Raw genomic sequence first — 14023 nt, 5'->3', positions numbered from 1 at the left:
TTTTATTCGCATCTGGCTCTTCTTTGTCGTCGCCAGATCCTTTGGGTGTATCAACCATGTACAGGTCGTACGAAGAGGTAGCCGTCCAACGTCCAGTGAATGGCAGGTCTTGGCCTTGCTCCTTGTCGGCATCGTCGTCCATACCGTCGATGTCTTTGGAGCCATAGTCAAGCACGTCGGTTAAGTCATCGACGGTGGCTATGAAGTGGGTGGCGGGTGGGAAGCAAGATTCCTCATCATCCGTCTCTAGCTCGAACCGGACATAGTTCGGCTATGATTCCTTCTCCAAGGACAAATTCTTTAAAGATTTTAGCACGTCACGCAAAGGCGAGTGCTGGAAAACGTCAGCGGCACTAAACTCGAAGATCGATAACCGATCTAGCTCGGTGTTCGCGGGCGTACACAATCCGAAACTTATAACCGGAGACGAGTCCGAAGTTCCGTTAAAGCGAATGTTGCAGGGCATCGAGTCCATGTGCGGCTCCAACGCCGCAGACTCTGCAGCCTCGGATGGCTCGATCTGCTTCGACTCTAAGGTCGTTGCAGCCGCAGGGACCATCTCATGATGGCCAGGGGCGTAGCTACCAATCTGCTCCAGATGGCCAAGCAAGTTGGCCTGCAGTGCGAAGCCGCCGAATACGAAGATCTGTCCGGGGAGGAAGGTTCCTCTTTGGACAGCGTCATTATTGACGATTGAAGGGGCCATCGAACCTTTTGTCGACGGCACAGTGGAACTCTCAATGAAAGCACCAATGTCGGTGTCAAAACCGGCGGATCTCGGGTAGGGGGTCCCGAACTATGCGTCTAGGATTGATGGTAACAGGAGATGGGGGACACGATGTTTACCCAGGTTCGGGCCCTCTCTATGGAGGTAATACCCTACGTCCTGCTTGATTGATATTGATGAATATGGGTGTTACAAGAGTTGATCTACCATGAGATCATAATGGCTAAACCCTAGAAGTCTAGCCTATGGGGGTATGGTAATGAGTATATGTGGTGTCCTTTCCGGACTATCCCCTTCGGTTTATATAGACACCGAAGGGATCTAGGGTTTACATGGAGTCGGTTACATAAGAAGGAATCTTCAGTCGCCAAGCTTGCCTTCCACGCCAAGTAGAGTCCAATCCAGACACGGTGCATTCTTCGGCCTTCATATCTTCACAACCCATCAGTCCGGCCCATGGATAACAGGCCGGACGACCGAGGACCCCTTAGTCCAGGACTCCCTCACCTTCCAGTTGCTAATGCTAGTTTCATTGAAGAAGATATTTTGGCTTGGCGGCCTATGAAAGCCTTGGATTTTCTATTTGTTTGTTGCTTTGCACGTCTTTTTGAGATTTTTTTTCTTTTGTGACATAATAATATATGGTTGAAAACCAATAAGGCTTATAATGCCTCCTGAGTCATATATGACATTAAACTGGTGTTTATTGACCCGGCCTGGTTTTGACTATGCGTCGCCAGTATGAAGTAAAAATCATATCCGGTGCTTATTGACCCTGTCCATCTTTGTTCATAAGCCGACAATCTCTAAATTTCTGGTGCTTGGAGCTTTGGGTTATCATCCTTACCGCACTGGCTTGATAAACCAACAAGTGTGATCAAACATCACAGGTATGATATATTTTTTCATATATGATTATTATTTCGACCGACATTGGTTATAAATCATGATAAACTCAGGTTGGGGCAGTATAACCCGTCCAGCGGTAAACCACCTGGACACTTTTTATCTGTTGTATGAAGGAACAAATTCCAGATTGGTAAAATCATCAGGCATATATAGCATGTCCTCGCATGATGGATAACGAAGTATCATAAACAGCACAATATGCACGATGGCATAGCAGAACAAGAAGTTTTGAAGATAGCCTATTACAAGGCATTTGGAGCCCAAAAGGATAACTGTTTTTAGTCTATGATAAACTGGCCCTGGTTCATGAATCTTGACCCCGCTGAACTAAAGATTGCGGCTCATCCCTTGCTGGTTCGTCCTCCTCCTCCACCATCTGGAAGTTGGGTTTGGACCAGTCAAAGCCATGAAGGGCGACAAATTCAGCCTCGTTGTCAATCAGACCAGACGGATTGATATCAGGGGCGAAAGTGTGCTTACAAATCGGCAGGATTAAATCCATCACTTTGTATGAAGGAGCGCCATCTTCTGGTTGTCTGCATCGTAACCCGGCTGATATTTGGTGAGGTTGGTCTCGTCGGCAATTATTGTTGCATGAGGACGAATCTCCTTGACACAAGCAGCGAAGTCATGTTGATCAAAAAGCGATCCATCTTCCTTGAGGCTGGGATACTGATACGTCCATTTTGCATCATGCTTTTATATTGATATTTATTGCATTATGGGCTGTTATTACACATTATGTCACAATACTTATGTCTATTCTCTCTTATTTTACAAGGTTTACATGAAGAGGGAGAATGTCGGCAGGTGGGATTCTGGGCTGAAAAACGAGCAAATATTAGAGACCTATTCTGCACAGCTCCAAAAGTCCTGAAACTTCACGGAAGTTATTTCCAGAATATATAAAAAATATTGGGCGAGAGAAGTTCCAGAGGGGGCCCACACCCTGGCCACGAGGGTGGGGGCGCGCCCTACCCCCCTGGGCGCACCCCCTCCCTCGTGGGCTCCCTAGTGGCCCTCCTATGCCCATCTTCTCCTATATGAGGTCTTTCATCCGAGAAAAATCATAAGCAAGCTTTCGGGACGAAACTCTGCCGCCACGAGGCGGAACCAATCTAGGGCTCCGGCAGAGCTGTTCTGCCGGGGAAACTTTCCTCCGGGAGGGGGAAATCATCACCATCGTCATCACCAACGATCCTCCCATCGGGAGGGGGTCAATCTCCATCAACATCTTCACCAGCACCATCTCATCTCAAACCCTAGTTCATCTCTTGTATCCAAACTTTGTATCCAAACCTCAGATTGGTACATGTGGGTTGCTAGTAGTGTTGATTACTCCTTGTAGTTGATGCTAGTTGGTTTATTTGGTGGAAGATTGTGACGCCCCAAGACCGAAGCTTCAGGTGCCTTCCATGATTTCCGGGTTTCATCGTGTGATTTGTTTGGTCCGTTGCATTTCATCTTTGAATCATGTGCATTGCATCATGTGCATTGTATCATGTCATCATGTATCATATCATTAATTCTTTTGCAACTCAACTAAATAAATCATATGGCTCTTTGGTCCATTTAAATTGAGGGAACTCACATGGTGATTTCTCTATATAACATATCCTCCCAATATGTTAGGGAGCTATAATAAATATTCTAACACACTTGAAAATTATCCCAATGCCTTTGTTCTCTTAAGTCTTGGACTCCAACCTTGCCATATATTCGTTCATCTTATTCCGGTGCTCCACCAAAAGTCCGAATATTTTTGGACCTTCGTTTAACCAACTCCTAGTTCAAACCCAATTGAATTAAATTCAAATGAGTTTGAATTTACATCTTTCAATCATGCCTTTTTTTCTTTTTCTTTCTATTTTTCTTGGAACCAATGCATTTTTGCGAGTCCGGGAAAAATTCAACTTCTGCCCAAATTCCTTTCCCTAACCCCCTCTTCATTTTATTTATCTCTAGTGCTATTCTGTTAAAGAAAATTTGAGAGAGAGGGAGAGGAGAGTCCAGCCCAACTAGGCCTCTCACTGTCCCAACCATCCCCAGCCAAGTCGGCCAATAGGCCCATCCCCACAAGCCCACCTGCCCCCGCTCTAAACCTAGCACATCTCACCTCTCTCCCTCGACCCTTTTCCTCTGCTGCTGCCTCCTATCGATCCCCACATCGCCCCCGCAGGCAGCGCCAGGAGCCCGCATCCCGACCCCCTCGCTCTTCCTCCCCTTGTCTCCCTCTCCTCTTTTCCACCTCGAGCCAGGGGAGGAGCCCCCGCGCCCAATCCCCTCCAGCGCCGCCGGCAAAGACCGAGCCTTCCCCGGTGCACCCCTTCTTCTCCTCCGCCTCTCTGAGCCTCCTCGCGGACGCCGAGGAACGATGTGGACCTCCTTCTCGGCTCCACCCTGCCGGCTCATAGCGCCGTCGTCCTCACTCTGCCGAGCGCCGCCGCCCTTCTCCTCCTACAGCCGGTCCCTCCATCGCGCCTCCCTGCTTCGTCCGGCCGCCGTGTCGCCATACTCCAGCGCCGCTTCGTTCTCGTCATCCCCGACCTCCTCCGTTCGGGATATCGTTGTTCCTCATCGTCCCGTCGCCAGAGTTCACGCCCAAGGCCTGCTGCAACCTCACCATCGGCCATGTTGTTGCCTTCTGATGATCCACAAGTATACGGGATCTATCGTAGTCCTTTCGATAAGTAAGAGTGTCGAACCCACGAGGAGCAGAAGGAAATGATAAGCGGTTTTCAGCAAGGTATTCTCTTCAAGTACTGAAATAAGTGGTAACAGATAGTTTTGTGATAAGATAGGTTGTAACGAGAAACAAGTAACAAAAGTAAATAAAGTGCAGCAAGGTGGCCCAATCCTTTTGTAGCAAAGGACAAGCCGGAACAAACTCTTATAATAGGAAAAGCGCTCCCGAGGACACATGGGAATATCCTCAAGCTAGTTTTCATCACGTTCATATGATTCGTGTTCGATACTTTGATAATTTGATATGTGGGTGGACCGGTGCTGGGTGTTGTTCTTACTTGAACAAGCATCCCAGTTATGATTAACCTCTGTTGCAAACATCCGCAACTACAAAAAAATTATTTAAGGTAAACCTAACCATAGCATGAAACATATGGATCCAAATCAGCCCCTTACGAAGCAATGCATAAACTAGGGTTTAAGCTTCTGTCACTCTAGCAACCCAACATCTACTTATTACTTCCCAATGCCTTCCTCTAGGCCCAAATAATGGTGAAGTGTTATGTAGTCGACGTTCACATAACACCACTACAGGCTAGACAACATACATCTTATCAAAATATCAAACGAATACCAAATTCACATGACTACTCATAGCAAAACTTCTCCCTTGTCCTCAGGAACAAACGTAATTACTCACAAAGCATATTCATGTTCATAATCAGAGGGGTATCAATATGCATATAGGATCTGAACATATGATCTTCCACCAATTAAACCAACTAGCATCAACTACAAAGAGTAATCAACACTACTAGCAACCTACTAGCACCAATCCTGGACTTTGAGACAAGAATTGGATACAAGAGATGAACTAGGGTTTGGAGATGAGATGGTGCTGGTGAAGATGTTGATGAAGATTGCCCTCTCCCGATGAGAGGAGCGTTGGTGATGACGATGGTGATGATTTCCCCCTCCGGGAGGGAAGTTTCCCTGGCAGAACAGCTGAGCTCTAGATTGGATCCGCCAAGGTTCCGCCCCGTGGCGGCGGAGTTTCGTCCCGAAAAGTTCTTTCTTATTTTTTTCTCATCGAAATACCTCATATAGGAGAAGATGGGCGTCGGAGAGCCACCAGGGGGCCCACGAGGTAGGGGGCGCGCCCTAGGGGGGGCGCCCCCCACCCTTGTGAGCAGGGTGTGGGCCCCCTGGCCTTCATCTTTTGCGTGGATTTTTCTTTATTTCTTTTAAGATGTTCCATGGAGTTTCAGGACTTTTGGAGTTGCATGGAATAGGTCTCTAATATTTGCTCCTTTTCCAGACCAGAATTCTAGCTGTCGGCATTCTCCCTCTTTATATAAACCTTGTAAAATAAGAGAGAATAGCCATAAGTATTGTGATATAAAGTGAAATAACAGTCCATAATGCGATAAATATCGATATAAAAGCATGATGCAAAATGGACGTATCAACTCCCCCAAGCTTAGACCTCGCTTGTCCTCAAGCGAAAAGCCGATAACAATAAATATGTCCTCATGTTTAGAGGTAGAGGCGTCGATAAAAATAAAATACGGACATGAAGGCATCATGAGTATTCTCATAACAGCAACATATATAGATTTTGTCATATGATTACTTATGTTCAAGTGATGATCTATTCACAATGCAAAAGTATAAATCATAAACCTTATTAGGCTCCGACAAACTATAATCTCAGTCATTGAAGCAATTGCAATTTATCATAACATCGGAAAGAGTCTATGTCAGAGCTAAGAAGCAAGTCCACATACTCAACTATCATTTAGTCCTCTATAATTGCTAACACTCATGCGATACTTGTGGTTACGGAATTTTAATCGGACACAGAGAAAGATAGGAGCTTATAGTTTTGCCCCACAACCTTTTACCTCAAGGGTAATGTCAACAATAATGGTTCATGCTCCCCTACATCCAATTAGATATATATATCATGTTCTTTCCAACATGCTGAGCTTGCCAAAGGATAAAATGAAAAAGAAAAGGTGAAGATCACCATGACCCTTGCATGAGGTAGAAGATAATAATAAAGGATAGGCCCTTCGCAGAGGGAAGCAGAGGTTGCCATGCGCTTTTATGGTTGGATATATAAAATCTCAATGCGAAAGAACATCACTTTATATTGCCCCTTGTGATATGAACCTTTATTATGCAGTCCGTCGCTTTTATTACTAACACATCACAAGATCGCATCAAGCTTATTTCGCCCACACCAATCAATCATACATATTTAGAGCTATTTTTATTGCTTTGCACCGATGACAACTTACTTGACGGATCTTACTCAATCCATAGGTAGATATGGTGGACTCTCATGGCAAAACTGGTTTAAGGGTATTTGGAAGCACAAGTAGTATTTCTACTTGGTGCTGAGAATTTGGCTAGCATGAGGGGGAAAGGCAAGCTCAACAAGTTAGAGGATCCATGACAACATACTTTATCTCAGATATAAGAAATACATAACTCATTACGTTGTCTTCCTTGTCCAACATCAACTCTTTAGCATGACATATTTTAATGAGTGCTCCCAATCATAAAAGATGTCAATGATAATATATCTATATGTGAAAAACTCTCTTTCCTTATTACTTCCTATTAATTGCAACAATGACCAAAGCTATGTCTGTCAACTCCCAACAACTTTTAATCATCATACTCTTTCTATGTGAAGTCATTACTCTCAATAAGATCAATATGAACTTTTTGTTTCTTTTTATTCTTTTTCTCTTTTCCTTTATTCACCCAAGATCATGGCAAAATAATCAAGACCTTGACTCAACACTAATATTTATTATATATAGCTCATGGACTCGATTACATAGAGAGATCATAAAGCAAAACTCAAAACTAGATCATGCCATAAAATTTATTCTACTGGATCAAGATACTACTAATAGGATCGAACTAAGAAAAAACGGTAAAGATAAGAGTTGTGATTGTGATACGATACCAGGGCACCTCCCCCAAGCTTGGCAGTTGCCAAGGGGAGTGCCCATACCCAGATACTCAATTCTTCTTTGTTGGCGGAGACGGCGGAGATGTTGTTGATGATGCGGGCTTGTCATCCATCTTCCAAGGCATAGGTTCACCATCGTAGAAAGATGATCGAGTCTCTGGAATCCTCAAATCTGCAGCCAAACTCATTCTTTTGAATCTATATTCATACTCACGGTTTTGGTTATGAAGGTCATAGACTTGGCCTTGGAGGTGCTCGATCTTCTCATATAGCTTAAAGATGGCTTCCTCAGTGTTCTGGGCATCCGGCTTGTAATTGTTAGTGAACTCCGCGAGCATCGTGTGGCTAGCATTGATTCCATGCTCCACCATCCCCTGGCACTTGTAAAATTGTTGCTCCAATGCTTCGAGCCTCGTCTCTATGCTTCTGGTCCCCTTTGGTCCCTCTTCATCGCGGATGTGCAGCAACCCATCACGCAACTCATTGGTTTGAGGGTGTCGCAGCACCTCTGCGAGGTAAGGGTTGATGACCTTCTCGAAGAACTTGTCCTTGGAGGCGCTTGGGGCCGTCACGATAACCTAGATCTGTCAAAAAAACAGCTCGAAACAAAAACAGGAGATTTTTGCGTGATACGGGAGTCAAAACCTCCGGGAGATTATATAATGAATTTTACCGACCAAAATACGTAGTGTGCAAGAAAACAGAGTCCGGAAGGCACACGAGGTTCTCACGAGGTAGGGGGACGCGCCCACCACCCTCGTGGGGCCCTCGTGTCCTTCTCGGGCTGCTACTTATTTTTCTATTTTTCTAAATATTCCAAAACGGAGAGATATTGCCATAAAAATTGTTTTGGAGTCGGTTTACTTACCGTACCACATACATATTCCTTTTCGGAGTCTGAAACGTTCTGGAAAGTGTCCTTTATGTATTCTTCCGGGGTTACGGTTTCAATAATATTGGTTTCAACATTATGGGATTACCTGAGATATGATGTTTAATTCTTTGACCGTTTACCACCTTCGGATTCGTGCCCTCGAAATTGTTGATCTTTATGGCATCGGAACGATAGACCTCTTCGATAACAAAGGGGCCTTCCCATTTAGAGAGAAGTTTTCTTGCAAAAAATCTTAAACGAGAGTTGTATAGCAATACATAATCACCTACATTAAAATCACGCTTTTGTATCCTTTTGTCATGCCATCTTTTAACTTTTTCTTTAAACAACTTGGCATTCTCATAAGCTTGGGTTCTCCATTCATCAAGTGAGCTAATGTCAAATAACCTCTTCTCACCGACAAGTTTAAAATCATAGTTAAGCTCTTTAATAGCCCAATATGCCTTATGTTCTAGTTCGAGAGGTAAGTGACATGCTTTTCCATAAACCATTTTATACGGAGACATACCCATAGGATTTTTGTATGCAGTTCTATAAGCCCATAATGCATCATCAAGTTTCTTAGACCAATTCTTTCTAGACCTATTAATAGTCTTTTGCAAAATTAATTTGAGCTCTCTATTGCTCAACTCTACTTGACCACTAGACTATGGGTGATAAGGAGATGCAATTCTATGATTAACATCATATTTAGCAAGCATTTTACGAAAAGCACCATGAATAAAGTGTGAACCACCATCAGTCATTAAATATCTAGGGACTCCAAACTCGGGAAAATAACTTCCTTAAGCATTGTAATAGAAGTGTTATGATCGGCACTACTAGTTGGAATAGCTTCTACCCACTTAGTAACGTAATCAACAGCAACTAAAATATGTGTGTATCCATTAGAGGCAGGAAAAGGTCCCATATAATCAAAGCCCCAAACATCAAACGGTTCAATAACAAGTGAATAATTCACAGGCATTTCTTGACGTCTACTAATATTACCAATTCTTTGACATTCATCACAAGACAAACTTACGGGCATCCTTGAAGAGAGTAGGCCATAAAAACCAGATTGCAATACATTATGTGCAGTTCTATCTCCAGCGTAATGTCCTCCATAAGATTCGAAATGACACTTGCGTAGGATCTGTTCCTGTTCATGCTCAGGTACACAACGTCTAATAACACCATCTACTCCTTCTTTATAAAGATGTGGGTCATCCCAAAAGTTATGTCTTAAATCATAGAACAACTTTTTCTTTTCCTGGTATGTGAAGCTAGGTGGTATAAATTTAGCAACAATATAATTAGCATAATCAGCACACCATGGAGTACTTCGAGAAGTACTTATAACATTTAATTGTTCATCAGGAAAGCTATCATTAATAGGTAGTGGGTCATCAAGAATATTTTCTAACCTAGACAGGTTGTCTGCAACGGGGTTCTCAGCTGTAATACCCCGAGACCGTTGTGCCAGGTGTCCTCCGCTTATTTGTTGTTGTTGGCTTATCATTTGCTTGCATGTTGCATCTTGTCATGTCATCATCCGCATTTCATCATCATGTTTTCAAAACTTGCATCCGTCCCGGTCTCCTCGTTCTTTCTGTTGTCCGTTCTGAGCCCAGACACACTTGCACGCGCCCGCGGCATGTCCGAAATAATATTTTATAAGTGGCCGGAAAATGTTCTCGGAATGAGATGAGAGTTGACGTGTGGTCTTATTATAGTGTAGGTAGGTTGCCTGCCAAGTTTCATCGCATTCGGAGTTTGTTTGATAGCCCAACCGTTAAACTATAGCGGCATTATAGCCGGTCTTTTCGTCGGTCATTTTCGGTCTCCGGAAACAGTCGCCGGGTCTCTCTCTTCTGTTCTCTCAGCTCGAGACCGTCTACACAGCCCACTACTCACCACCAGGCCCTACCTAACCTCTCTCATCAGCCCGCGACCATCCTCGCGCGCGCCCGAAAGCTGTCCCGGACCCGACTCGGGCTGTCGCTATCGTTGTGTCCGGATCATCCCCTAACATCAACAAAACGTCACCATTTTCTTATTTGGACTACTCTAACCTTTTATTCTCGATCGTCCGATTTAATCGGAGGGTCCAAGATCTATCCCCCTACCTATTTAAATAGATCAACCCCTAACCCTAGCCTTAGCCCGTCCAATCCTCCTAGCGCCGCCACCCACTGATTTCTCCAACTGGTCTCCCCCCTTCCTCGGGATCTGTTTGATCCTTCCACCCATCCCTCCTCGATTTCAGTCCCCGGCCAGTCGCCTTCGAACCTACCAAACCGTGCCTCCCCTGGATCCCGTCGTCCACCACCGAAGCCACCAGGACCGGCCGCATCCCTCTCCTTCCCTTCGTTCTCCTCCTCCTGTCGTATCTCTGTCTCTCTCGCTCAATATTGCTCTCTCTCTCCCAGGTACGTCCGTGCAGGAACCGCAAGGAGGAAGCCGCCATCTCCAAGTTCTTGCCATAAGCGTCTGGATTCGCCATGCCCGGCTCCTCCGCGCTCGATTTCCGCCGTTCTCTAGCCGTTCCCGCTGCTCCTCATCGCTAGCGCGTCTGCTCCGGCCATGGGTTACCAGCGCGGTACCTCGCCATGGACGCCAGGTCCCAAGGTCTCCGCTGCCTTCGCTTTGATCCGGCAGGAAACGAGACCCGAAGGTTTCTCGCGCTTGGATCCGGACGCCACCGAGCTCCCGCGCCGACCCGTCCTCATCCTGCTGCTCGCCGGAGTCCTCAGCGCCGCCGTGCCTGTTGTTTGCTTCACCGAACCGGCCGCCAAGTCCCACGCCGCTGCTGCTCTTTTTCCTGTCGAGAAGAGGAGGACGCCGCATCTGCCCCGAGTCGTCCGAGCGACCCCATTGACCAGCCCCCGCGAGCACTAGCCGGCAGCGCCGCTTGGGCTCATCCTTGCCTCGCCAAGACCCAGAGTCTTGCCGGCCTGCCTTGGCCTCTCCACCGACCGGGCTTGGCCCATGGTGCGAATCCCCCCCCCCCCGCTCCCATGCTTTGTTTCAGGCCCAGTGCATGGATTCGGCCCTGTTATGTTTTTTTCGTGCCAGGACGTTTTTTTCTATTTAATCAGAGCACTGTAGTTTTACAGTATAACCCCTAAGCTTCATGCATATAATAACTTATTAACCGTGCATCGGATTAAAACAGTTTATATATGAAACTTGCTTAGAATTTTGTGTAGATTAATAATTTGCCACTTTCATCTATGTTTAAAATGTTTAAACTTGTTGTTTGTTTAATTTTGCTTAAATGCCATGTTAAGATGATTTAATTCATAACTAATTAACCGTAGCTCCAAATTTAATAAACTTTATATGTAAATGGGGTAGAAAAATGCCTAGATTTACATGTTGTACTCACTTTGCGTGTTTAACAACTCTAAAATAATGTTTAGGGCAGAACAGTACCATAACCAAAATATGCACATGAGGAGTTTCCGGACTTGTTGTTTGTCGTTCCGGCCTCATTTAAACTTGCCTAGATAGGTAGTTTTCCTATGCTCCACCTCTTGCCTTGTTTAAAAACATTTAATATTGATGGGTACATAAACGAGATCGAACTAAATAACTTGTTGTGGTGTTTCGTCAATATGCAACTCGTTGCATAGTGAGCTCCACTTAATTTGTAGAATTGCTTGTGCACTTCGCCATGCCATGCTTCATTAAACCGTACATGCATCATACTTGGTTGTGCATCATGCCATGGTCATGTGGTGGTTGTTTACTATGTTGTCTGCTTCTTTCCGGTGTGCTTCTTCAGGTTGTTTCCGGTAACGTTGCGTTTGTGAGGATCCGTTCGGCTACGTTCGTCTGTCTTCCTCATGGACTCGTTCTTCTTCCTTGTGGGATTTCAGGCAAGATGATCATACCCTCGAAATCACTTCTATCTTTGCTTGCTAGTTGCTCGCTCTTTTGCTATGCCTACACTGCGATACCTACCACTTGCTTACCATGCCTCCCATATTGTTGAGCCAAGCCTCTAACCCACCTTGTCCTAGCAAACCTTTGTTTAGCTATGTTACCGCTTTGCTCAGCCCCTCTTATAGCGTTGTTAGTTGCAGGTGAAGATTGAAGTTTGTTCCTTGTTGGAACATGGAGATGTTGTTCCTTGTTGGAACATGTTTACTTGTTGGGATATCACAATATATCTTATTTAATTAATGCATCTATATACTTGGTAAAGGGTGGAAGGCTCGGCCTTATGCCTGGTGTTTTGTTCCACTCTTGCCGCCCTAGTTTCCGTCATATCGGTGTTATGTTCCTGGATTTTGCGTTCCTTACGCGGTTGGGCTATTATGGGAACCCCTTGACAGTTCGCCTTGAGTAAAACTCCTCCAGCAATGCCCAACATTGGTTTTACCATTCGCCACCTAGCCTTTTCTTTCCCTTGGGTTCTGCAGACTCAAGGGTCATCATTATTTAACCCCCCCCCCCCCAGGCCAGTGCTCCTCTGAGTGTTGGTCCAACCTGTCAGCTGCCGGTGGCCACCAGGGGCAACTCTGGGCTGGCCTACCCGTACCTAGGACAATCTGAGTGTGCCCTGAGAAAGAGATATGTGCAGCTCCTATCAGGATTTGTCGGCACATTCGGGCGGTGTTGCTGGTTTAGTTTTACCTTGTCGAAATGTCTTGTAACCGGGATTCCGAGTCTGATCGGGTCTTCCGGCTAGAAGGTATATCCTTCGTTGACCGTGAGAGCTTGTCTTGGGCTAAGTTGGGACACCCCTGCAGGGATTTGAAATTTTGAAAGCCGTGCCCGCGGTTATGGGAAGATGGGAATTTGTTAATGTCCGGTTGTAGAAAACCTGAAGTTGACCTTAATTAAAATACATCAACCGCGTGTGTAACCGTGATGGTCTCTTTCCGGCGGAGTCTGGGAAGTGAACACGGTGTTGGAGTTATGCTTGATGTAGGTTGTTCTAGGATCACTTCTTGATCATAGTTTCACGATCGTGCTTTGCCTTCTCTTCTCGATCTCATTTGCGTATGTTTAGCCACCATATATGCTAGTCGCTTGATGCAGCTCCACCTCATACTTTTTCCCTACCTATAAGCTTAAATAGTCTTGATCGCGAGGGTGTGAGATTGCTGAGTCCCCGTGACTCACAGATACTTCCAAAACCAGTTTGCAGGTGCCGATGTTACCGAGCAGGTGACGCAACCAAGCTCAGGAGGAGCTCGATGAAGATCTTGTCCTTTGTGTCGTTTCGTTCTAGTTGATCGGTAGTGGAGCCCGGTTGGGGTAGATCGGGGACCTTGTCGCATTTGGGGTTCTTCTTTTATTTTGGTTCTGTAGTCAGACCTTGATTGTATTTGGATGATGTAATGCTTTATTCATGTAATTGTGTGAAGTGGCAATTGTAAGCCAAATATGTATCTCTTTCCCTTATGTATTACATGGGTTGTGTGAAGATTACCTCACTTGCGACATTGCTTTCAATGCGGTTATGCCTCTAAGTCGTGCTTCGACACGTGGGAGATATAGCCGCATTGAGGGCGTTACATCAGCTCCCTTTCTATCAACAATATGCAAATCAAATTCTTGTAGCAAGAGAACCCATCTAATAAGTCTAGGTTTAGCATCTTTCTTTTCCATAAGATATTTAATAGCAGCATGATCAGTTTGAATAGTCAACAATATAAGATCTGAACTTATCACAAGCAAATACAACTGCTAAGAGTTCTTTTTTAGTAGTAGCATAATTTCTTTGAGCATTGTCTAGAGTCTTACTAGCATAATGAATAACATTTAATTTCTTGTCAACTCTTTGCCCTAGAACAGCACCTACAGCATAATCACTAGCATCACA

Source organism: Triticum aestivum, chromosome 3A (genome assembly GCF_018294505.1).
Source record: "Triticum aestivum cultivar Chinese Spring chromosome 3A, IWGSC CS RefSeq v2.1, whole genome shotgun sequence".
Taxonomy (NCBI): Eukaryota; Viridiplantae; Streptophyta; class Magnoliopsida; order Poales; family Poaceae; genus Triticum; species Triticum aestivum.
This window is presented reverse-complemented; position numbering follows the sequence as displayed.